Here is a 25453-nt window from a genome sequence, read left to right as displayed (position 1 = left end):
AATTAATAATCGTCTCAACTTATAATTTTTCTTTTGCAACATTGTCAGAAAAAGCATTACCGAAAATATTGCAAGACAAAATTTGTAAGTTGACAGTATTATTACAGATTTTCTGCACATTTTACTACCAACGTTGTAAGATCTGACAACCGTGTATACATAGCATTAGGTACTTTTTAAACATTATTCTGCCAACGTTGTAAGATTTGACAAATATGTATTACAGTTTTTACGAATTATTAGAAAAATAGCAAAATTTAAAAAATTTCAATTTCTCTACAAAATTTTCAGTTTTATCAATATTTTAAAAAAAACTTTTAAAATCTAACTTTTTAACAGAAAATTCTTATAAAACTTTTTCAAATATAAACAATTCTTAAAGCTGTAATCGATACACGGTTGTCAGATCTTACAACGTTGGCTATTGGTTTTACTATAAATTTCTATAAGAGATTTATATAAAAATATATATATATCATATGATAGGTTATAAAGTTATGTGTACACAGTTGTTAGATCTTACAAGGTTGACAAAACATTCCAACAACCGTGTCAACTTACAGTTTTGTCTTTCGATTACGATTATTGGAAATCTGAAATTTCTTTTTTTTTTAGCGCATTGATTAAAGTATACTTTTTCGGGAATTGAACATCTATAACATCCGATTTTATGGATACAAAACGTCAAAAATTAGATATCTTATAAAAAAGTTTGAAAAAAAAACTTCGTTTTGGATATATTTTACCGCATGTTTGTGTTTAGAATTTGAGCATCGTTTAATCCGTATTTATTCTCCAAAATATATCCAAGTTTTCTGATATTAAACTTCTGACAAGAAAACTTTTTTTAGCTAGATTTTAGCGCGAATTGGGAATTTTTGCAATATTTCAACCTTAAAGAAATGTTCAAATATCTGAAATATTTTTCGATTACCTGATAATTTTTGAATTAAAATGCATAAAGAAATAAATTTCTAAATATTGTTAAATTTTATGATATGATTTATAATATTTCAGATTTAGACCCGAAAGATATTTAGTAAAAATCTTAGGAACATAGTTTTAAATAGACACTCAGGTATATCATGGCAAAGGAAATTGTTTATCCCATTAGTTAATGAAATAAATTGTTAAAAATTATAATTTTAAATAGAAAATTTTAAGAAAATTGTTTTACATAGAAATGGTTTATTCAGTTTAGTTAATGAAATAACTAAAGAATAAGTACTTATCTAACTGCTCGCTTGTAAGCGAGCTTAGTATGTATTTGATAGAAATTATATGTATATTCATTCAGTTAATGGAATAATTATTAGACGATTGTAGTAACTTCTTATATAACTACCTACTTGTAAGCGAGCGTAGTATGTACTTGATAGAAATGTTATATTTTTTTAGTTAATGGAATATACATTAGACGATTTTAGTAAGTACTTATATAACTGCCTATTTGTAAGCGAGCGTAGTATATACTTGATAGAAATGATTTATTCCTTTATTGAATGGAATAATTATTAGAAGATTGTAGTAAGTTCTTATCTAACTACCTACTTGTAAGTGAGCGTGGTATGTATTTGATAGAAATGGTTAATTCTTTCAGTTATTGGAATAATTACTAGATGTTTGTAGTAAGTTCTTATATAACTGCCAACTTGTTATCGAGTATGTACTTAATAGAAATGGTGTATTTTTTCAGTTAATGGAATAAACATTAGACGATTGCAGTAAGTACTTATCTAACTGCCTATCTGTAAGCGAGAATAGTATGTAGTTGTTCTCAATATTATGTTCTTAATAAGTTTTTGCTTAATTCTTAGAAATTACAAAAAAATGTTTTAAAATTTAACAAAATTTTTGAAATTTTTTTCAAACCAAGTTTATTCAAATCAAGATTATTATCAATTTTCCGCTTTAAAAGCAAATTGCAAAAAATCACACACACACACACTCACATACACACAAAAATCACTGCATTATGAAAATTTAGCTAGAAAAAAAATTAATTTTCATAAATGCAAAATAAAAAGTGCAGCCAGCCAGCCTGCAAAAAAAAGCACATGCCGGCACTTGACTCATATTAAAACGTAACAATCAAACACACAAAATACAAACGAAAAAAAATGTTAACGTAATCAACAACAACAAGAAATATACTCTCAAACATATAAAAAAAAACCTACTAAAATTGTCGTGTCACATTTCGCTAAAGAAAAAAAAAAAACATTCACAAGATTTTTTTTCCTTATTGTATATTTTTACTACTAATACGGAGACAGGAGACAGTAACGAAAAAAATTCAAAAAAAACCTAAGAGATAGTTAAAGCTAAAAGAGAGTATGAAGAGAGAGTCAAAGAAAGAAAAAAAAAACATTGGCAAATCTATATGTAACAGAAATCAAAACAAAATCAAAGACTTAAACTGCAAGTGAACTCAGAAAAGCAAAAAAAAAAATAATCCGAGAAAAAAAAACACAAATATTATTAATAAACGGAAGTTGTGCATTTTATTAATCAAGCTGTGACAAGCAACAACAATAAAAATAACGAAAATAATAATAACAATCATCATCATCACAACAACAGCAAGTATTAGCAGCAGCAGCAAAAAAAATACCAAACGTATAAGTGACGTTTTTAATATTGAATTTTTGTAGTGAATTTGTTCGTTTTTGGTACAAAAAAAAAAAAAAAAAGAAATGTGCATCTGTGAGACTTTATTTTGTTATTAAAAAAAAACCTTGTATTGATTTATAAAAACAACAATAACAACAATTTAAACAAATATTTAAACACCAAATCATAATAAACCATAAGACAGGTTTAAGTAACAGAAAACTGATTATTTTTTTCAAATGTTTTCGCAAGTTATTGACCGTTATATTTTTAAATATTTTTCATGAAACAAAAAACAGAAAAAAAAACTTCAACATCTGTGTTTTTAAGCTAAATTTAACCTCTTTTTTTTTTCCTTGTTTAAATTTATAAATTAATTCTTTTAATTTTTATATAAATTTTAGATTAGCAGTGAAATTTTAAGAAATTTAAAAAAAAAAACGTACCTTGTTTAAACAAAATTTAAAAAAAAAACTTATTGAAATTAAAAAACTAAATAAAAACAAAAAATTTTTTTACCTAAAAAGAAAATTAAAAAAAACTTAAAATAAAAACCTTGAAAAAAAGTGTTGAATATACAAAAAAAAAATAAACTGAAATTTAATTAAACTTAAAACCAAACCCAAGAATTATATTAAAACTATAAAACTAATTGCAGTGAATTAAATAACAACAACAAAATCAACAAAATTTTAAATACATTAAAAAAACAACAACAAAATTTTATAAAAGGTAAGTTAAATAAAAAAAATATTTTCAAATATAACTAAACTATGATTTTAAGCTTTTAAAGTTAGTTAATTGTACATAAAAGGAAAGCTTAAGTCTTTTACTTTCATTTAATATATAAATTACAATAAAATTGAAAAAATAATATATAAAAATATTTATAAAATTCTTTAAAATTCAGAGGCATTTTTAAGTATCCCAGCAAAGAAAAAAGAACTTCCAATGATGCTTAAAAGAAGTAAAATTTACTCCATGAAAGTAAAATAAAAAGACCTAAAGAAACTGTGATTTTAACACAGGCTTATCATAGGAGGGATGTTCTTTTTATTTAGTTCCAAATGCACTACTTCTGAAGTTATTCTCAACAAGTAATTTTTATGTTGTAAGTTATAAAGAAGTGAAATTGTAGTAATTTACAATACAAATAATTTGACTAAAATAATATTAACATAAATAAATAAATTTATTTGCTAAAATAACCTCTACATTTTAAACTACCTAGCAAAATAAGTACTTGCAAAGTAGCTTAAAAAAAGTAAAATTTACTACAAGGAAGTACTGAAAAGGACCTAAAGAAGTTATTCAAAATTCACTACTTCTAAAGTCATTCTCAAGAAGTCATTTTTATACTATTTTCGTTGGAAGTTATTCGAAATTGAAATTGTATTTATCTTACAAAAAAGTAAGAAAAAAAATATATTCAGCAAAGAAAATATAAAAGTATTTTCGCTTATTCGGAAGTCATTAAGCAGCACTTCCACACAAGGTAAAAAATTCACTCATTGCTACTTTTAAAGTAGTGATAAATGTTATTCTTTAGGAATTACTTCCATAAGAAAGAATATTCAGTGTAGTTTTCAAAACCATTTGGAATTAAAGAAAACAACAACAAATGTTTTATTTTTTTAAGAATGCTAATAAATGAAAATTCACTATAAATTTAATATTATAGGTAAAGATTTTCAGTATAGTTTTCAAAAATTTTGAAATTAAAAAGTTTGTAGAACAAATTGTTTCAAAAATGCAAAAAAATAAATAAATTTCTAAAAATTTGAGAGGAAATATATAGAATGTTAGAATACGATTTTAAAACCTATTGCTACATCATTAGAAAGAAAACTAAGTAAAGTTTTCAAAAATATCAAAAACATTTTTGAAATAAAAAATTTAAAACAATTTTGTTTTAAATATCTAAATTAAAAAAAATGAACAGAAAAATTTTATACATTTTTAAGATAAATCGAATGTTTATAAATAAATATAAGAACTAAATAAATATAAGAACAATACAGTTTCTCAAAATGTTAAAATCTTTCTAACGTTTTGTTGAAAATATCCAAATCAAAAATTATTTAACAAGAAAATTTTTATCAAGTTAGAAAATTAATAATTTTTTTTAACAAAAAAATACTTTTTCTACATCATTTGAAAGGAGTGATAAGTGTAGTTTTTAAAAATGTGTAAAACACATTAACCTTCTGAAATATATAGAAAATTTTTTTTGAAGAAATCAAAAGATTATTTTTTTCTACAAAAATTGTTTCAAGTTTGTATTAGAAACGCATGTCGATTGTTGTAAAATAAAACTAAACGTATTATACATCATTTGAAAGGAGTTTTAAGTGTAATTTTTAAAAATGTATAAAACACATTAATCATCAAAAATATTTAGAAAAGTTTTCTTGAAAAAATCAAAAAGTCTATTTTTTTTCTAAAAAAATTGTTTTTGTGAAACGCATATTAATTGCTGTAAAAAATATATTAGTATTAGACATCATTTGAGAGAAGTGTTAAAAAGGTTTTCAAAAATGTAAACATTTTTTAAAATTTCCAAAGGAATAGAATTTTTAATTTAAAATTAAAAAAAAATTATTTCTATAAAATTCTTTTAAATTTTTTTAATTCTTATTGATATAAAAGAATTGAGCCCTTTTTTATACACCATTGCAAATGAAATTCCACATAGTTTTAAAAACATAAAAATCTTCTAAAAAACATGAACGAAGATTTTCTTGAAAAAAAATCTAGCAAAAATATCTATAAAATTCCTTCTAGATTTATTTTAAGTTTATTTGAAAACATTGTTTGATATAAGTTAAAAATGAGCCTGTATATACATCATCAGAAAGGTTCACAAACAATTTTTTGGAAAAAAATTTGCTTGAAATGACCTTTCAGTGTCAATAATATAGATGAATATGTCATGACAAGTAGCACTAAGTCAATATTTTACCTTCTGTTGAAGCACGCGGGGATCTACGTAGGGAAAAGAAAATTTTATCCCAAAAACCGAAAATTTTTCATACAAAATATAAAAATTGAGAAAAACAAGAAAATAAGTAAAAAAAACGAAATTTTCAATTTCCAAAATTATTATTTATGTCAATTTATGCAATAACTTTCAAACAAGAATTACTTCCTAAGTAGGACTTCAGATGTAGTGAATTTGTAATTAAATAAAAAGAATATCCCTCCTATGTCAAAGCTGTTCTAAAATCATAACTTTTTCAGGTCTTTTTCAGTACTACCATAGAGTATATTCTACTTCTTTTTCGCTTCGTTAGAAGTTCTTTTTTTGCTGAGTATTTTAGGTGAAATAAAAAATATGCAAAATTTCATTTTGCTACAATATTAACTAAATTTGACTTCTTATCGTACATAAACTATTTCAAAATTTACAATAATTTATTATACACCATTTGAAAGGAAATGAGGTTTAGTTTTTAAAAAGTAAGAAAAATATATAAAATTTTAAAAAATAGTTTGAAAAAAGAAAAATTTTAAGAAAAAACTTTTTACCAACCAAACAGTTTAAAAAGTAATAAAATTATATAAAATTTTAAAAAATAGTATGAAAAAAGAAAAATTTAAAGAAAAAACTTTTTAACAACCAAACAATTAAAAGAAAACTTATTTTTATTAAAATCAATAACTATACCTTTTTATTGAAATTGCCTATTTTTTAACAAAATTTTCTTTAATGTTCCCTGTTAAACCAATAAATTCTAAAAAAATTACTTTTATATTTGTAGAAAAAAATAATAAAACTTGTATGCGAATTAAAAAAAGAAAATTGAGAAATTATTCCGTCGGTAGTTATTTATTTATGTTTGTTGGAAAATAATTTTTTAATGTACCACAAAATTGTTATTATTGGTGTTGCTACTATTTGTTCGTATGTCCTTTATTTATATGTATGTATATGTATGTATATTTTGTTCATCATTTATTTTTTCAATGCCACTTGTTTAAGACCCCTTTTTTTCTATTACAGCATCAAAAATTTTTTTCTTTTGGTTTGTTTTAACCATTGTTTTGTTTTTTAGCAAATTTTTTTTTTATTTTTCTATTTTTTTGGTTCAAACATTTAAGTACTTAATAATAAAAACGTGGTTTTGTTATTATTTTTTTTATACACATACATTTACGTAGAATAAAAAAAATTATATATATATATATTATTTATATATAAATTATTATTCAAAACAAAGGAGCAAATACGAAAAAAAAAGGATAATTAAGAATGCTTATTTATCTAGAACGGCGACATTTGGACGGCAGTTAGTCTATTTTATAACATTTCATTTAAGTTTGTTTTTTTTATTCATTTCTTTGTTTGAATTTTTAACAATTTTTATGAATTACACAGCAGCAATAAGAACAGACTTATAAAAAAAAAAAAACAAAATCACTGCACATTAAGGGGGGTAAATAGTATAACAATAATAAACGTTGATGATGAGTTTGAGATGAAATATATTATTCCCAAAAAAAGGGTTTTTTTTTATAATTTAGTAGCCTTAGACATAGAATGGCGCAATAAAACAAATTGTGCTAAAATAGATTATGTTTAAATAAAACAGCAGAAAAAAAACATAAAATTAATTCTTAACAAAAGAAAAAGGTTAAAATAGGCTAAATAGACAAAGAAAATAATTGTGTAAATCATAAAAGTTTTCTTTAAAAAAATAACTTACAACTTATGACAAAAATATTATTAACTAAATGAGAATTATATTGATTATTAGCAGAAGTGACATTAATTATTCAAGCACTTCCCTTGTAAGGCAGCTGGTAGTTTTTGCTACAAAATTATTAAAAACTATTTTAATCAATTTAAACTAAAACTATATTCTATAACAACCAAATCGATACTTTTAATGTAAAGAAAGAAAAAACACCCTTTTTTAAGAAACAACTCTATAATTTAGCCAAAATTTAACTTTTAACTGTATAAGTTCATATTTCTTTTTGAACACATACAGTCTTCATTCCATAAGCAGTTGTTTGCTGCTAATTACACCAGTTTTATATATATATTTTTTTATTCTTTTACTTTAGTCTTTCTGTCTTTCTTTTCCTCAATGTCTTGCTAACAATTAAGAAAAAAAACGATAACTTAAAAATATAATTAGCCTGGCCAAAAATCCCAAAAAACGAAGAAAAAAATATTACAATCATAAACCAAATTATTGACTAAAAAAAACTACAACAACAAAACTACCCTCTTCCCCCCTAAAAGAATAATGGCAAAAAAATACTTTTTTTCTTCTACTTTAAATGTACTTGAAATGGCGTTGAAAATTAATATTGCTACTAACGAAAATTTTGTAAACTGTTTTTTTTTTTCTTTTTTTCCAACCAACAATTATACCTTCATCTTTATATTTGCCTATAGTTTTGCATATAACCATTAACCATTATACATTCCTTATAGACAACCGATGTGTGTAATTAGTTAAAATTAGTAAAATACAGAAAAAAAGGCTTTTGGCTAAATGTTGTTTTTGTCTTTAATTTATTTTCTTAACTTAAGTATTATTTACTAAAAGTATTGTTTTTAAATTATGCTTAAATTTTTTTGTTAGTTTTTATTTTACTTGAAGCAATTTTTGTTAATATTATTTTACATATTTTGCTAACAAAAATAATCGTTCAATGACCAGACTTTTGCAAGATTTTAATGTTTTTTTTTCAAGACTCGTGTGTTTATTGTATAATCTAGTATTCTCTAGTTCAAACTAATATTTATTCTTTAGGCCAGACTAAGACCAATTCTGTAGTCCAGATTCTTGCGAATTCTATTGTCATTATAGAATATATTCGGTTCTTTAGTTCAAATCTTAATCGGTTTAGTAGTATTGATCTTAGTGATGTTTATAGTCCTGATTTTAGCCAGCTTCATAACCTACACTATAGTCGGTTTAATAATCTAGACTATAATCAATTCCATAGTCCAGACTATAGCCTGTTCTTACTATAGTCTATTATATATTCCAAACTATAATATAGTCAGTTCTATAGTCCAGACTATAGTCAGTGCTATAGTCCAGACTAAAGTCAGTTCTGTAGTCCAGACTATAGTCAGTTCTATAGTCCAGACAATAGTCAGTTCAATAGTCCAGACTATAGTCAGTTCAATAGTCCAGACTATAGTCAGTTCTATAGTCCATTCTATAGTCAGTTCTATAGTCCATTCTATAGTCAGTTCTATAGTCCATTCTATTGTCAGTTCAATAGTTCAGACTATAGTCAGTTCTATAGTCCAGACTATAGTCAGTTCTATAGTCCATACTATAGTCAGTTCTATAATCCAGACTATAGTCAGTTCTATAGTCCAGCCTATAGTCAGTTCTATAGTCCATCTATATCCTAGACTAAAGTCTATTCTGTATTCAGTTATATAGTCTGGATTATAGGTTAATATAAAGTCTATGCTATAGTGTTTTCTATATTACAGACTATAATCTATTCTTAGCTCCAACTTTAGAATGTTCTATAGTCAGGACTATATTCTGTGCTATAGTATATAGCCCAGTTCTATAGTATGTCTATCTATTTTTCTATGTATCTATCTATCTATCTATCTATCTATCTATCTATCTATCTATCTATCTATCTATCTATCTATCTATCTATCTAACTATCTATCTATCTATCTATCTATCTATCTATCTATCTATCTATCTATCTATCTATCTATCTATCCATCTATCTATCTATCTATCTATCTATCTATCTATCTATCTATCTATCTATCTATCTATCTATCTATCTATCTATCTCTCTATCTATATATCTATCTATCTATCTATCTATCTATCTATCTATCTATCTATCTATCTATCTATCTATCTATCTATCTATCTATCTATCTATCTATCTACCTATCTATCTATCTATCTATCTATCTATCTATCTATCTATCTATCTATCTATCTATCTATCTATCTATCCATCTATCTATTTATCTATTTGTTTAAACATTCACTGTAATTAGTAAAACATAAAAAAGTGTTAATTGTTTTAACTTTTTTTTTGAGGAAATAGTTGTTTTCTCGCTTTAAAAATAATAAATATTAGTTCATTATTTGAACTTGTAACATGAGGCGTAAATTTTAAAAACTTACAAGTTTATTTAAAAAGAATTTTAAAGAATGTGGAAAAATGTTTAAAGTTGTCACAATTAACTTCTATAAGAAGTTTTAGGACTAGGTTATGTTTTACCACTTTAGGAGACTAAACTTTATGTATATCGAATTTTTAACAATATTACTAAATAGCAATTAGTTAAATTTATCTATTATTAATATCAAACGAAATTAAACCCATATACCTATAAAAAATTTTAAATTTCCAAATAATTGTTGTTGTTGCAGTAACAACAACCAACATAATATAATGCACACAACAAAAAAAAAGCACATTATTAGAAAAATTTCATATTTTTTTGCAGTTTTGCTAAATTAGAAAAAAACCTAACTAAAACAGCAAAAAAAAACACACAAAATCTAACGCAGTCGCACTTTTAGTTTAGAATTTTATAAATTCGTTTAATAAATTTGTTTGTTGTTGCTGTTGTTGTTGTTGGATGCACATTACTAATAACAAACATATAAACTAGAATTATTATATAAAATGTTATAAATACAACAGCAACAAAGAAAAAAATCGTAGTAGCAACCAACAACTGCCTAAAAACTAATAAAATTCAAATTAACAAAAATAACAGCAGTGAAAGAATAGTAAAAACAACAACTGACAGTCCAACGAACAGTGGGTTAGACAGACATGTTTAGACAAAAACAAAGCAAAAAAAAATAACAGATTTACAAATTCAATAAATGACTGTGTAAATTAGTGTGAATGTACGTACATACATATACATATATGAATTGAAAAAGTCTAACCTAAGAGTAATTGTAGGAAAGAGTAGAATATTCTATTAATTTTTAAATAAACACCAACACCCATGAACCAACCAACAACAACAACAACACACACACTGAAAGCAATAACAACAACTAGAAAATATTTAATAATGCATTTTTGCCAAACACCAACAAATATTCCCCACATAACTATTGCAAACGAAAGAAAAAGGGGGTGATTTGGGGGGAGTAAAAGGAGTCAATATTTTAACCCACAAAACTGAGAGGAGTCTACAGTATAGTTTTTTCATACAACAACAAAACCCAAATAAGATTTAAAGAAAATGAGCAAGAGGTATAATTTTTGTTATTATTTAGTTTGTTGGGCTGTTTAAGTAGGAATCAGAGATGGTTCGATATTATGGTCCTGATTGTGATTTAAGTTATAGTCGATCATTACTTCAGACTATAGCCTATTCTGTAGTCCAGTCTATAGTCCAGGTTACAGTCCATTCTATAGTCCTGGCTATAGTTTATTGTGTAGTCCATAGATAGAATATACTATCTATAATCCCGACTGTAGTCTATTCTATAGTCTAGAGTACATTCTATCCTATTCTATAGTTAAGCCTATTCTATAGTCTAAAGTATAGTCTATCTTATAGACCCAAGTAAAGCCTATACTATAGTCCATATTATAGTTTATTCAATAGCCCCGATTAAAGTCTATTCTATAGAGCAGATTATAGTCCTGACTATAGTTTTATATATAGTCCAGAATATAATCTATTTTATAGTCCAAACTATAGCCTATTTTGTAAATCTAGACCGTAGTTTAGTAAAGACAATCATAGTCTATTCTATAGTCGAAACTACAGCCTATTGTATAGTCTATTTTACAGTCTGGAGTCTATATAAAAGTCCAAACAAATATATGTATATTCTACAGTCTGAATATAGAATATTCCACAGACCTTACTGCTGTTGATTGTATAGTCCAGACTATGGTATATTCCAAAGCAGCGAAAGGCAATGAGCTCTCTTGTACTCATTCTTCTACGAGGACCTGCCTTTCACTGGTCCAAACCCATAGTCTGTTGCATAGTCTCACATTTCCATTCCTGTTAAAAACATTTATCACTGCATACATATATACATATAAATAAAACAATAACAACTAAGCTAAACAACCTCCCTCGCGTTTTATACTCTCCTAAATACTAAATCGTCTCACTCTCTTTCATCATTTTCGTCGTCATCATCATCATTTCTTCTCATTTCATGTCTTTTTCCCATTATGCATTAAATGAGGGGTTATGATTTACAAACAAACAAATAAACATTTAACAAAAACAAAAGTTTATAATAAAAAAAATTACTTATTTTAGGGGTCGTAGGTAGGGGTCATTTGTATACAGAGAAATTCAATTGTGGGTGTTTGTATGGGTTAATAATGCAATTGCACAAGTTGGGCAAAAAAAAGAGGGCTGAATTTTTAATAAAAATTTTGCGCGGTTTTTTGTTGTTGTTGTTGATTTTCTTGCTTTATTATTAGGATAATAATAATCATAAGGTTTTTATTGTGATGATAATAATGATGCCTGATGTCTAGTTTTAAATGAAGTTTATTTTGTTAATAATCTTTTGCATAATATTAGTAATCATCATTATTGTTATTATAATTATTACATTGCAGTCATTCGTATAATATTGCAATTTGCAAAAAAATACATACATATATTTAAAAGCAGAAAAACTTTTTTGTTAAGCTTAAGGGTAATATTAAACTACTAGCACTACCCTTTGGTGTTTACCAGTGTGTACAACTTAATTTTTTTTAAGGGAAACGATAACGATTTTTATGTGCTTTCAGAGCTAACGTTTGTAGGAACTATACTACCGACTCAGGTCTATATTATTAGTCAGAAAATAGTTTAAACTATAGTTTAGTCTACACTATAGTAAGACGTTAATCTATTCTCTAGTATAGACTATAATTTAGGATGCAGTCTACACTATAGTCCATATTATCGTTAAGACTAGAGATTAGACTAAAGTCTATATTATAGCCCAGACTATGGTTTAGTCTATAATCTAATATATACTATAGTTTAAACTAAACTTCAGTCCTGGCTGTAGTTTAGATTTTAATCTATACTGTGATCAAAATTACATTATTTATTACAGATATCTCGACTAGAAAAGCCTTCGTAGAACATTTTTTCCCTTAAACAGTTTATAACAGTTTTATAAACATAACATTGTCTGGCAGTTTCTTTGTATAGTTAATAATGTGTTTTTTTAAACATAGTTTTCTATATAGAAAAGTTTGTGTATAACAATTTTTCTACTGAACAGTTGCTGTTTTCGTTTTAAGTTAAAACTTTGTATAATAGTTATTTCTAAGCAAATACAAACTGTTTATTACAGTTTTTTCTAAATAGAAAGATTACATAAATACAACAGTTTCTCTCTGTAAAAAAATTTTGTATAACAGTTTTTTATATAGACAAATTTTGTGTATAACTGTTTTTTTCTATAAAAAACAGTTGTTATCTTGAGCTATGTAATATGGACATAATATTGTCTGACAGTTTTATTGAACAACAGTTTTTATATAGAAAAGTTTTAGTATAACAGTTTTTCTATTGAACAGTTTTTGTTTTTTTTTTTTCTTAAGTTAAAACTCTGTATAACAGGTATTTCTAAGTAAATAGCGAAATTTCTCAATTATAACAGTTACTCTCCTTAAAAAAAATTACGTATAACAGTTTTTTATATGTAAATTTATGTATAACAGTTTTTTTCTATTGAACAGTTGTTTTCTTAATTTAATATTGATTTTTACAGATTTTTTTTGAATAGTAAAGTTTGCGTTAAACAGCTTGTTTCAAAAAAAAAATTGTTTATAACAGTTTTTTATGGATATGATTTTTTATAACAGTTTCTTTGTTGTTATGTAATAAAGATTGTTAACGTATTTTAAAGAATAACAGTTTTTTATACGTATGTATGTACATAAACGTATGAGTATAACAGTTTTCCTATTGCAGTTTAACTTTTTCCTTAAACCAAATAAAAACGCTTCATTAGCATTACAAATTTTTATTATTATTATTAAACCCTTTAGGGCCAACTCCTTATAAATAAAATTTTCCCAATGTTTTCTTTCTTCTTCCTGAATTTTTTTTCCGCACTTGTCTGTTTGTATTTGTTCACCATAACAACCTCTACTACTGCATTGTTATGCAGTTTTACTCCCCAAAATTTACAAAATGTACTCTTAAGCTCTTTTCGTGCTTACTTACTTACTTACTCACTCTTGTCGTGGTTCTCTGCAATAGAATTACACTCATATTTACTTGTTTATAACGGTTAATGTTTTTTTTTTTCTTCTTTCTTTTCGTTTAGCAATGCAACACAGCAATAACAACAAGTACAGCGAGCAATTGCGTTTTTTGTTTTGATTACAATTTTCCACTCTCTGCTTGTTAACGGTGGTTGTGTGTTTGTGTTGTTGTTGTTATTGTTCTGTGTTCTCCATTGAAATAAGTGGGTTTTTTTTACCATAATTTTTTTCTTTGTGTTTAATTTTCTTTTGAGTTTTTTTTTGCAGCTTTTTTTGTAAAATTTTTTAATGTTTATTTTGGTGTTTTTTTAGCAAATTATATGTGTGTGAGTTTGTGTGTGTGTTGTTTTAGCAAAACAGCTGAAAAAAGCACGTGTCACACAGCAAACGCGGTTTTTATAGCTGTTGTTTTTGTTGTTAACAACAGTTTTTTTCATATACAAACTTGTCATCATACATATATTTGTTTGTTGGTAGAAAATTTTCTTTTTTAGTTTAGTTTTTCTTATTGTCAACAACAACAAAACAATTACTTAAAACGATTACAACAACATGTGCAAAGTAAATACTCTGTGTGTGTGTGTAAGTAAGTAGACAACATTTTACTTGTTTTAAAGAGAGTAGTAGTGTAGTAATAAACAGTTAAACATTAATATTTAGTTGTTGTTTGTAGTTGTGATTTTTTTGGCTTTGGTTTTGTTTGTTTTGTTTTTTTTTCCTGTGGCAGACATTCAGAATCAATCGTCATTCAGTTTATGTTTGTTTTTATAGTTTTTTTTCTAGTTACTTGTTATAACAGTTAAGAAGTATGAGTCAAATTTAGTAGACAGGATTAGAATGGTTATAAAGCCTTATTGAAATTAATAAAATAATCAAAAAATTAAATAATTTTCAAACTAAATTTGTGAAATTTTAATAAAAAATACAAACTAAATTCTGATCAATATTTGTTTTCCTTTAAAATTTTTCGCTCGTGGTTGCTTTCTATTTAGCCATTTAATTCAATTATTTCAAATTAATTGTTATAGATTTTTTGTTGCATTCTCCTGCCTGCCTCGCCAAACTAAGACACTCATAATGCAAAAACCAACAACAACAACAACACTAACCAATAATTTTCTAATAAAGTCCAAAAACCAACTCAAACCTTTTTATTTCAGCCAACAAAATATTTAATACAAATGCATTTTTATTTTAAAAATGTTTTTCCTCTCTTTGGTTCTAATTTTTTCTACAATTTAATTTGTTGCTGTTGGTTTTTCTTTTCAAATCTAATCAGTTTGTTTTTGGATTTTTTGTAATATTTTTCTACTCATTATCATCATACAAATATATTTTCATCATTATTGTCTTTAGCCTCTAGCCATTTGCAACATGTTTTACGCGAACATGTTGGTGGTTCTTCATGCAAGTTGCGTTTAATTTAATTTTGTGTTTGTGTTTTTTTTTCAATTTGCTTTTGCTTTGGTTGTGAGTGTAAAATTTCGATTTGTTTTTTATTTTTTCTTTTTCTAGCTGTTTTGTGTTTTGTTTTGGTTTTCGAGTGGTTTGATTTGTTTCAGAGATTCATCAATATAATATTTAGAGGTTAAGTTAACCGGAACCGGATATTTAAAAGCGTTGGTGTATGTATGTGTGTAAGTGTTTTAGTGTAAGCGCCAGAGTAGGTGGTTTTTTGCTGCTGCAATAATTATTAATAAATTGCAGTTTTTAAAGGTATTTGGATAAAATTTAGTTAGAATTTTGTACAAATACTCGTCTTGGTTTTGTAGAGGAGAATATTGCTAGTTTGCGCAGATTTCTGTTATACACATCATCTACACATATATGCACTTACACCTTAATGTATCGATTAAGTGATGTTCGACGGTCCATGCAGTTAAACTAAAAGTCTTTAGCTTCTAGATAATTTGATGAAATTTGGATGTATACTTGCATCCTATTAAAATATTTCACTTAGTCCCCTTAGAACCGTTACATAGGAAAAAGAAAAAGCACTTAAATGAAAGCTCAGGGATGAAATTTTTCAAAACTTATGATCTTTTCTTACAATATGGATTCTGCACCAGTAAAACTGCTTATCTTTTCGAGGACAATAACGAATCAAATCAATTGTGAATAGCTTTTTCTAAAGTGAAGCTCTTCAATAGAGGGATAGAGAGTTCTGCAAATTCGGCAACATTTGAAGCGAATGTTATCGAATGCGACAAGGTTTGGTCTATAAGGTGGATTGGCAAAACTATCTAAATACCTACATAGTTTTAAACAGTGTTTGCAACACGAGATCGTGCGTTAGCATGTTGGAATATTACACTTTCTTGTCTGGTGGGCTTTTCGGCAAAAGCTCGCTTCAAACGAATCAGTAGTTGCATCCTTCGAAATCTAGCCAGATCTGGCCAGACTTTTTAGCAGTTTATAATAGATGTGATTCTTAGTGCCATGAATTTTAAACATTCGTGTCTATTCGTTTGGTTGAACATGCTTCAAATCCGATCTCATGCGCTTCTTGGTATCGTTCAGTTTAAATAAAATTCAGCATTATGACATGTTCTCCGAAGATCCTAAAGCCTCAATTACCCTGAACTTAGATCATAACTACTGTCCCTGAACATATTTATTTGCTGCTTGAGTAGCTCCCAAAGATGTGGCCTGCGGTAGACCGAAAATGGTTGCTTAAATTTCCACCCAATGCACTGATTAAGCAGCATACAATAGGCCCGGCAGAGGCCTATTCGGATCTAATGTATAAAAAAACTCCGTTCAAACTAACTAATTAAGTTCCAAATGTTTTTAAACGTTCTTTTGTCAAACTCTAATCGTCCTGGGGTAATGCTTTCATTAATTCATGGTCTTCAAACTTATTTTCGATTCACGGCTGAGCGATCTTAGAGGCTGAGAGATCATCAATTCTAAATCGGACAAACCATAGCTTACGATCTAAAACCGGCATTCCCACGACAATTGGATCTTCGCTCTGGAACGACCCGAGTCATACTCGGCCAAAGATTGTCAAACAAGCGACAGCTGTATCAACCGAAAGTTTTTTCCTCAGGAAAGAACTATCGGCCACAGTCGAACTGTTACAACAACAACAACCTAAAACCGATGGAACACCTTCACCACAAGCATCGTATAACAATCTACATATGTGTTTATTTAGGTCCTACACCCATCTCAAAGTATTCAATTTGGGTTTTAGCCTAATTTTCTAAATTGATTCCGTCTGTCTTTCGTCCATCCGTCTGTCTTTCGTCCATCCGCCTGTCCTTGTAATCAAAATAAAATTCGTAAGTTAGAAAACAAAACGATGAAATTTGTTGCCAGTAATCTTTTTGATTCAAGGATGAACCCTATTGTTACTTGTTGAAATATATCATGATATATTCTGCGAATTTTATTAATTTGTGTTAATTTACTGGTCGCAGTAAGGTAATTTATCTTTTTTAAATATTTTTGTTTCAATTAAAAACTAAACTTAATCCAGCAAACAAATCACAACGTTACTTTTAACACGTTCAATAACTGCATTAATTTTTTATTAAATGAAATTCTCAGAATTATAATTTAAATTTTTGCACAGAAAAAAAATCACACTAAAATTAATACAAATAATAAACAAAAAATTTAATTGAAATGAATAAAAAAATACTCTACAAAATGCAGAAATTGCACAAAAACACTCACACATTATATAAACAACGACAACAACAAACAAAAAATCCAATAATTTCTTTTATTTTGGTGAATCACGTTCAATTACAAGAACACTACTTACTCATTAAAATGAAATAAATAAAAAAAAATGTATGAAAAGAAGAGAGCTCAAGTAAAGCTAAAAGAGAAGAATTAAAATAAAAAAAATCAACAACATCATTCAGCATCATCATTTATATAAAAAAAAAAAAATAAAAACAAATCAAATTCAAACAGCAGAAAACGACAACAACAAAAAAACTAAAGATAACTTATGTATGTAAAACAAAAACAACAACAAAGTAAAGAGAAAAAACGAATTGATTCCAAAACAGTTTTGAACAACCACAATGATCTTTAAGTAGGTATTAATTCCTCCCAAGTGGTTAAACAGCAGCAACAACAACAAACATTTCCTAAGGAATACAACATCATACATACATACACACACAGTACTTACTCATTCATACAACTAAAACTAAACTAACAAACATACATACATACACACATACTTGTTCTTCATACCACCTTAACATGACTTGTACTTCTTTTTTTTCTTACATATCCATTCTTGTATTCATTTCAGTCTCACATTCCTTTTTAACGAGAGTGGATGTTCGGTTGTCTTCGTGTTCTTATCGTCTTCAATAAAAATTCAAATAATAAATAAAAAACTAAACAAGTGCGTAATTCGTGTGTTTGTGTAAATTTTGTTTAATGATTGGAAATATTTCTCTTTTTTACGCATACATGAGTGTAATTAATTAAAACGCGTCAGCTGGAATTCGTTTCGCGTAAATTTAACTTCTTAACCAGTATCAGGTTTATTGCAAATTGTTTCTTTATTTCTGGTCACATTTCTTACTCCTCACATACAATATAAGAAAATTTTTCGTTTTGAAGATCTTATTTTTCTGGCGGGTTTTCTGTTTTTGGGTAAGAATGAATGTAAATCATCAATAAATTTATTTAGACTGGCGAAAAAAAGGTCGCAGTTATTTGGCTGTTACTTTGGAAATGACAAACTGAGTTGCAATCTTATATATTTGAACTTGACCTTCTTCCGAAGTCAAAAAGTGTCTAAGACAATTTTGTCATTAGAAATTATTATTAACTTACACAATTTTCACTTCTAAACTTTATTAAAACCAATCAACTTTGCCAGCAAATATTGCTAAAAAAATTTACAAAATTAAAAATATGATAATTTTGTCAAAATGTGACAAATGTAAACAAAACATTTACCAATTTTAACTAAAAAACTCTTTTTAAACTAAAATTTTTATGTAGTAAGCAAAAAGTGTTCACAACTGTGAAAATGAAAAAAGTGACAATTTGACATTTGTAAGAAATTTAAAAAAAATCACTAAAAATAACCAAAATTTACTTATAAACACTTTAATATTAAAAATTTTCATATGTTAAGGAAAAAGTGTTAAAAAATTAAAAAAAAAATCAAAAAGTGACAATTTTGTCATTTGTGACAATTTAAAATAAATTTGTTAAAATTGAAAAATTTATTCAGTTAAAGTATAAATTCAGTAAAATTTAATAAATTTTACTTATAATCATAATTAGATCAACATTTTAGACATTGTAAGCAAAAAGAAAATTAAAATAAGAAAGTGACAATTTTGTAATTTGTGACAATTACAAATTTCTGCAAAAAAATCAAATACTCATTAATAGTGATTATTAAATTACCATTTTTTTTAATTTTAACAAGAACATTTTTAAAAATTCCCAAAATTTCCACCATGTCATATATGACAAAACAACAAAATTTATCTTAAAAAAATTAAAATTCCATAGTTTTTGTTTAGCTTAAAAACATAATTCTGCTTAAAATAACTATAAATATGCAAATATTATTCAAGTGACTAGGTTGTCATTAAAATTAAAAAAGTGACAATTTTGTGACAATTTTAAAGAAATTTTACAAAAATTATTAATAATCACTAAAAGGCATTATTAAAAACAAATATTTAAATATTAATGTATATAATCAGAAAAATGAAAAAAGTGCCAATTTTGTCATATGTGACATGTTAAAAAAATAAGTCCAAATTAAAAAAATTAAAATAATTTGTAAATTGCTTAGTAATATAGTAGATAGAGAATAAAAACTTTATCAAAAGTAAGATGTCAAAATCAAAAAAAAAATGTTTACAGAATATTTTTGTCATTAGTGACAAGTTAAAACTATTAGTTTTATAGAAAAATAGTGTAAAAAAGATCTGTTAATGACTAACTAGGCTTTCAGAAAATATTTATTATAAAATCGTAGCTTGCTTCAAAAGTCAACAGCAGCTAAAAAAATAGTTTTTGCCCAAGCATTAATCAATTATTAAATTTTCAATACTCATTTTTGTTAAATTTTTCTTTGTTTCAGTGTATTTTACAATTGTCTTTTAATTTTAACTTCAATATTAATTTTAACTTTACTTAAGTTTATTTTATCCAGTTTTTTATGTGATTTTGTTTTTTTTCATTCTTATTCCTTTCATGTTGTTATTATTGTATAGTTGATTTTGTGTGTAATTGTTTGCCATTAATTACAACAACTATAACAACAATGTATGTTTATATTTGTTGTTGTTGTATAACCATAAAATCACCTTTTATAACAATATGATGACGATTACATTTCGTTTCATTTATTCCTTTATTTTTTACTCAGTCTACCATATACATTCATTGGTTTGGCCTGTTTGTAGTTGTTATTACTGCTGGTTATGGTTAATTTTTATTTATAAGTCCTTTAGCACTTTTTTTCTTATGTATATACACATACTTGCTTGTAAGACCCAATGGGAAATTGAGATGTGACTATAGGATAATGAGGAAGATTGGAACAGTTTAAAGTAGCTATCGAATGAGAGTGTAGAGAGAAACCAAGCAATAACAGGAAGTAAGAACTAAACAAGAGAGCTTTTTGCCTAAACCAGATAAATTTTTGGCCTAAATCAGATATCAACAGAGTGTAAAAAAAAGTTAACGATCCCTTTGGTTGTAGGGCCCAATGGGAATTTGAGATTTTTTCAAAGACGTTAGGATAATGAAGAGGATTGGAACAATCTAAAGTAGCTATCGAATGAAAGAGTAGAGAGAACCCAAGCACCAACAAGAAGTAAGAACTAAACAAGATAGCTCTTTGCCTAACCCAGAGATCTTCACCTATTTCTGGCCTAAACCAGACATCAACCAAAAGTGAAAAATAAGTTAATGACCTATTTGCCTAACTCTGGCCTCAAGCGGACTTTAGCTGGTAGTGGAAATGACCAAGACAACTTCTTGCTCGTCTCAAAGCTGGACAAAGAGAGTACATAGGTACTCTCTTGTCAAGTCTTAGCCAGTCATCGACAAAGTGTAAAAAATGAGGGAGAGTTCTTGGCCTTTATCTGGCATAAACCATACATCTACCGAACAAAACGCTTTCTGTTTAAACAAAACTGGAACCTTTAACACCTCTCTAAGAATGAGAGAGAAACTGGGATAGATTTAAAAAGATCGTGTTATTACCCAAGAGTAAAAAATCAGTCTTGCAGATTTTCCATTGGGTAGCTAAGTACCCGAAGATGAGTTGTATATATTGCTGATGATGGAAATGAATAGTGGAATCAGGAGCAGCAGCGACGACGTCGACAACGTCGACCAAGTATTGCATTGACACACCTTTTACTTAAACTTAATTTAAAGTAATAAAAACTCGCATTATTATTGTTATTCTTAACCAGAATTGAATTTATTATATACATACATGTAGATGTAAGTAATGTTGAAAGTTCAATACTTCCTTCTTACTTAACTTCAGTTTGAAATACATTTTTTTATTATTTTTATAAGAGTATTTTCGCCCAGTGCTGTTGTTGTTAATGGTTAATGGCCTTTGATTAACAAGCTGGCTGGATTCATTTTCTTTTATTTCGGTAATGTTTTGTCTGTCTGTCTGTCCAAAACTTTATACATATATACATAGTATGTATGTATATTTAGAGTATGTATGTGTCACCTTAAGTGACTTTAATTCATTGTACTGTGTGTTTGCTGCACTATAACGTGTCGCCGAAATGTTTTATTATTTGTACAGGTTTGTCTGTCCATCCGTCCGTCTGTCAGTCAGTCCGTCTGTCCAACTAAGTAATGTGTATAAATTCTTTGTTTTACTTCAACTTTTTTTGCGTGTTAATCCTGTGGTGTTTCAGTCCTTAACGTTTTTTTATTTGTTTTTTTTTAGTTTTATTTAATAAATGTTAAATTTATATCTTAACATTTTCTACAGATTTATTTTAGCTTTTAATATTTTAATGATTTTGTGGGCAAAGGAAACCATTGTTGGAAAAAATTGCATTTTTAAAATAAATTGAAAAGTGTAGATGAGAATTTGAGAGGTTTGTTCTTAAGGATTTTTTTTAATTTTGTAAGGGGGTTTCTCTATTCTTCTTAAAACTTTAGGACATTTTTTACTCAAGTCTGACAGACATTAAATGAAATCCAGAAATCTGGAAAAATCAGAATGGTTTATGAACCCTCCAGGTTGCTTTCTTGCAGATAACCTTTACACAAATCCATGAGATAGTAAAAAATCCTGGTGGCACTATGATTATGCAAAAAAATCTTACTATATAGTTTTAAACTGTGTTGTGGTTATAATACCCCAGGGGTTTAGAAACCATGTCCGGTTTTAAGTTAAGTATATCAAAGCAGAAACATTTTGTCTCTAGGCCCTAAAAACTTTAAAAATTAATAAAAATTATGTATCACAGAAATAAGGCTTAATGCCCTCTGGGGTTTAAAGCCCCTTTTAACTACCAATCTATTTTCAAGATATTTAACTTATTTATATTTTTCTTTACAGGTAAATATTCCATCAATTGAATGATTTTAATTAAAACTAAACTAAAAACGTAAGTAGAACAAACTTGAAAGAACCAGGAATGAAAGCCACACTTTGTCATAATATAACTATTAGAAATTCTATTAGTAATAGGGTGAACAGGTGAACATATTCTTTAATTTTGTTGAAACAAAACAAACAATTTTTATTATTTACATTTTTTGCATTTGTTGCCTTTAGATAAAATCACGTTTAAATAATAAAAATATTTAAGCGAATATGCGAAATGGTCATAAAATACAATAAAATGAAAAGAATAAAAAAATAAGTATTCAACAAGGAAGCCAAGAAACAGCACATTTATGAAAACACTCAGGAAAAATGTACAAACAAAATTGTCCTTTACAGTCAAGTAAAAGTTGTAATACATATGTAATACAACAGCTGCTTAAATAAATTTTTCTTCTCAATGTTAAAACCTTTACTACGAAAAAAAAGAAACAAACTTCACATTATGTTAGTGGTTAATACAACTCCTCTTAATAACTTTTTAAACTTTTTTTCGAGTGTAGTTTAAATTACAGCCCCTAATGCTGTTATCTAACAAAAAAAATAACAATTGTTAGCGTTTAGTCTCTTATACATGCTTAGCTCACAAAAAGGGGTTAAATGTTTTCACTTTTCCGCTATTAAAATACAAACAATATGACCAAATATGTAAATAATTCAAAAAAAGGATAATTATAAGGATAAGGATAACAAAAAAAATAACATTTAACTAAAACTGAAAAATATTTATGAGTTTCTTAGGAAATTTATTAAACGTATAATAATTACACGTATTGTTTATATTTTTTGTGAATTATTCCTTTAAAATAGTAATAAAAATTACAACTACAAATTACAACATGATGAAACATATACACATTTTATGATAAAAAAACAGCAGCAGTTGCAGTCTTAACAAAGAAATAAAAGTAGAATTAGAAAAAAACATTCTAACATTGTTAGACTAACAATTAATTCAAATTAAAAAAGGTACAAGCAGTTAAATTTAAAAAATGCAAATGAAATAGTTAAGAAAAAATTACTCAATTGGCCCACCTAACATCAAAATGAATTGAAAATAAGTAACATAGTTCTAATTCGGTTTTAGTTTAGTTCTAGTTCCAGTTCTAGTTCAGTTCTAGTTCAGTTCTAGTTCAGTTCTAGTTCAGTTCTAGTTCAGTTCTAGTTCAGTTCTAGTTCAGTTCTAGTTCAGTTCTAGTTCAGTTCTAGTTCAGTTCTAGTTCAGTTCTAGTTCAGTTCTAGTTCAGTTCTAGTTCAGTTCTAGTTCAGTTCTAGTTCAGTTCTAGTTCAGTTCTAGTTCAGTTCTAGTTCAGTTCTAGTTCAATTCTAGTTCTAGTTCTGTTCCAGTCCTGCTCTAGTTCTGTTCTAGTTCTGTTTTAGTTCTGTTCTAGTTCTGTTCTAGTTCTGTTCTAGTTCTGTTCTAGTTCTGTTCTAGTTCCGTTCTAGTTCTGTTCTAGTTCTGTTCTAGTTCTTTTTTAGTTCTGTTCTAGTTCTGTTCTAGTTCTGTTCTAGTTCTGTTCTAGTTCTGTTCTAGTTCAGTTCTAGTTCAGTTCTAGTTCTGTTCTAGTTCTGTTCTAGTTCTGTTCTAGTTCTGTTCTAGTTCTGTTCTAGTTCTAGTTCAGTTCTAGTTATTTTCTAGTTCTGTTCTAGTTTAGTTCAAGATCACTTCTAGATTACTTCAAATCCGAAAGTCGTTCCTCAAAAAAATTCAATCAATTCCATTCTCTCGACCACTGTTTACACATACTTTCGGGCAAAAGCTACAGTCGTCCAAACTATGCATGTATGTGTGTATGTTTCTATGAATAAGTATATTGTTTATTATTAGGGTTAGTTAAACTTGTTACTTGATGTTTGCATGACAACTAGTTATATCAATTATAATAACAAAAGCTATATTAAAAACCCAGTATGTGAATGTATTATTGTATCCCCACATACAATTTACATACAATCAAATACACTCACACACATACTCATAACAATTTTACACGAAAACAATTTGACTCATATTAACGGGGCAACGAAAAAAAAAATAATCATAAAACGACCTCTACAACTAGTAGTAATACTTATTTGTACAATACAACAATTAACATAAACATAATTTTTACGGTAATAAACATCTAATGAAAATTAACCGAACTACCAGCTAAACAACCAGTGAGACTTACCACCCCAGCCCCCTCTGTTTAATAACTAACACTAAAGCAACAACAAAAAAATTTTAATAATCTTTCAACAACAATAATAGTAGCAATAATAACAACAACACTCATGACAAAAAGGAACGAAAAGCGTTGACTTGTAACCCTGGCACCTTTTATCACTTATTGTCACTTGTCTGCATATAACCGTGTGTTTTGTAAAACCCACCAGTTTTGTATATTTGAATGCGGTTACTATTCATTTGAGTAGCATTAATTCACTTCTAGTAATCGTAAGAGTAGTCAATTGCTACTTTCGATTTTTCACCATCTTGCATATAATATACGAGTCCTCCTAAAGTTCTATGTACTCGAAGTGAAGTGTTCGCTCATTTGGCTTTAAGGGTTATTCCGAACTGCAGGGTAATGTTTGTTTTGTGTGTCAAAACTATTGGTGTTTGTGTATTTTAATTTTTAAATACAGAAATTAACATATTAGTACATGATAACTATTATTTCTTTCTTTCGTTTTTTTTTATTATTTTTATTGTTATTACAAAAGGATAGTTTTAATATTAAGGATTAAAAGAGGTTAGTCTGTAAAGTCCTTTAAAAATACTAAAATGTTTTTGATTAAATAGATTTATTTATAGGAAGGTTTTTCCAAAATCAAATTCATATTAAGAGATAGTTGATTTTCTATATCTAGTTTTGTTCTACTTCAGTTCCAGTTTAGTTCTAGTTCAATTCTAGTTCGGTACTAGTTCAGTTCTAGTTCAGTTCTAGTTCAGTTCTAGTTCATTTCTAGTTCAGTTCTAGTTCAGTTCTAGTTCAGTTCTAGTTCAGTTCTAGTTCAGTTCTAGTT

At 27.0% G+C, this 25453-nt stretch overlaps 1 protein-coding gene across 3 annotated transcripts in view; it reads left to right on the top strand.

The window, feature by feature from the left end:
* Window positions 1-17788: 17788 nt before the first annotated feature.
* LOC111681675 (protein abrupt) overlaps window positions 17789-25453 on the top strand; it is a 103680-nt gene continuing 96015 nt past the window's right edge. The window contains exon 1 of one of the 3 annotated variants that reach the window (XM_046946604.1): window positions 17789-18471. The gene's annotated coding sequence lies outside the window, so the exon portion shown is untranslated. The remainder of the gene's footprint in view (window positions 18472-25453) is intronic. The other 2 variants (XM_023443559.2, XM_023443560.2) reach the window with 2 other exon arrangements.

This window comes from Lucilia cuprina, chromosome 2 (genome assembly GCF_022045245.1).
Source record: "Lucilia cuprina isolate Lc7/37 chromosome 2, ASM2204524v1, whole genome shotgun sequence".
NCBI classification, from domain to species: domain Eukaryota; kingdom Metazoa; phylum Arthropoda; class Insecta; order Diptera; family Calliphoridae; genus Lucilia; species Lucilia cuprina.
The sequence above is the reverse complement of the archived record's forward strand: the minus strand, read 5'-3'. Positions and strand labels throughout refer to the sequence as shown.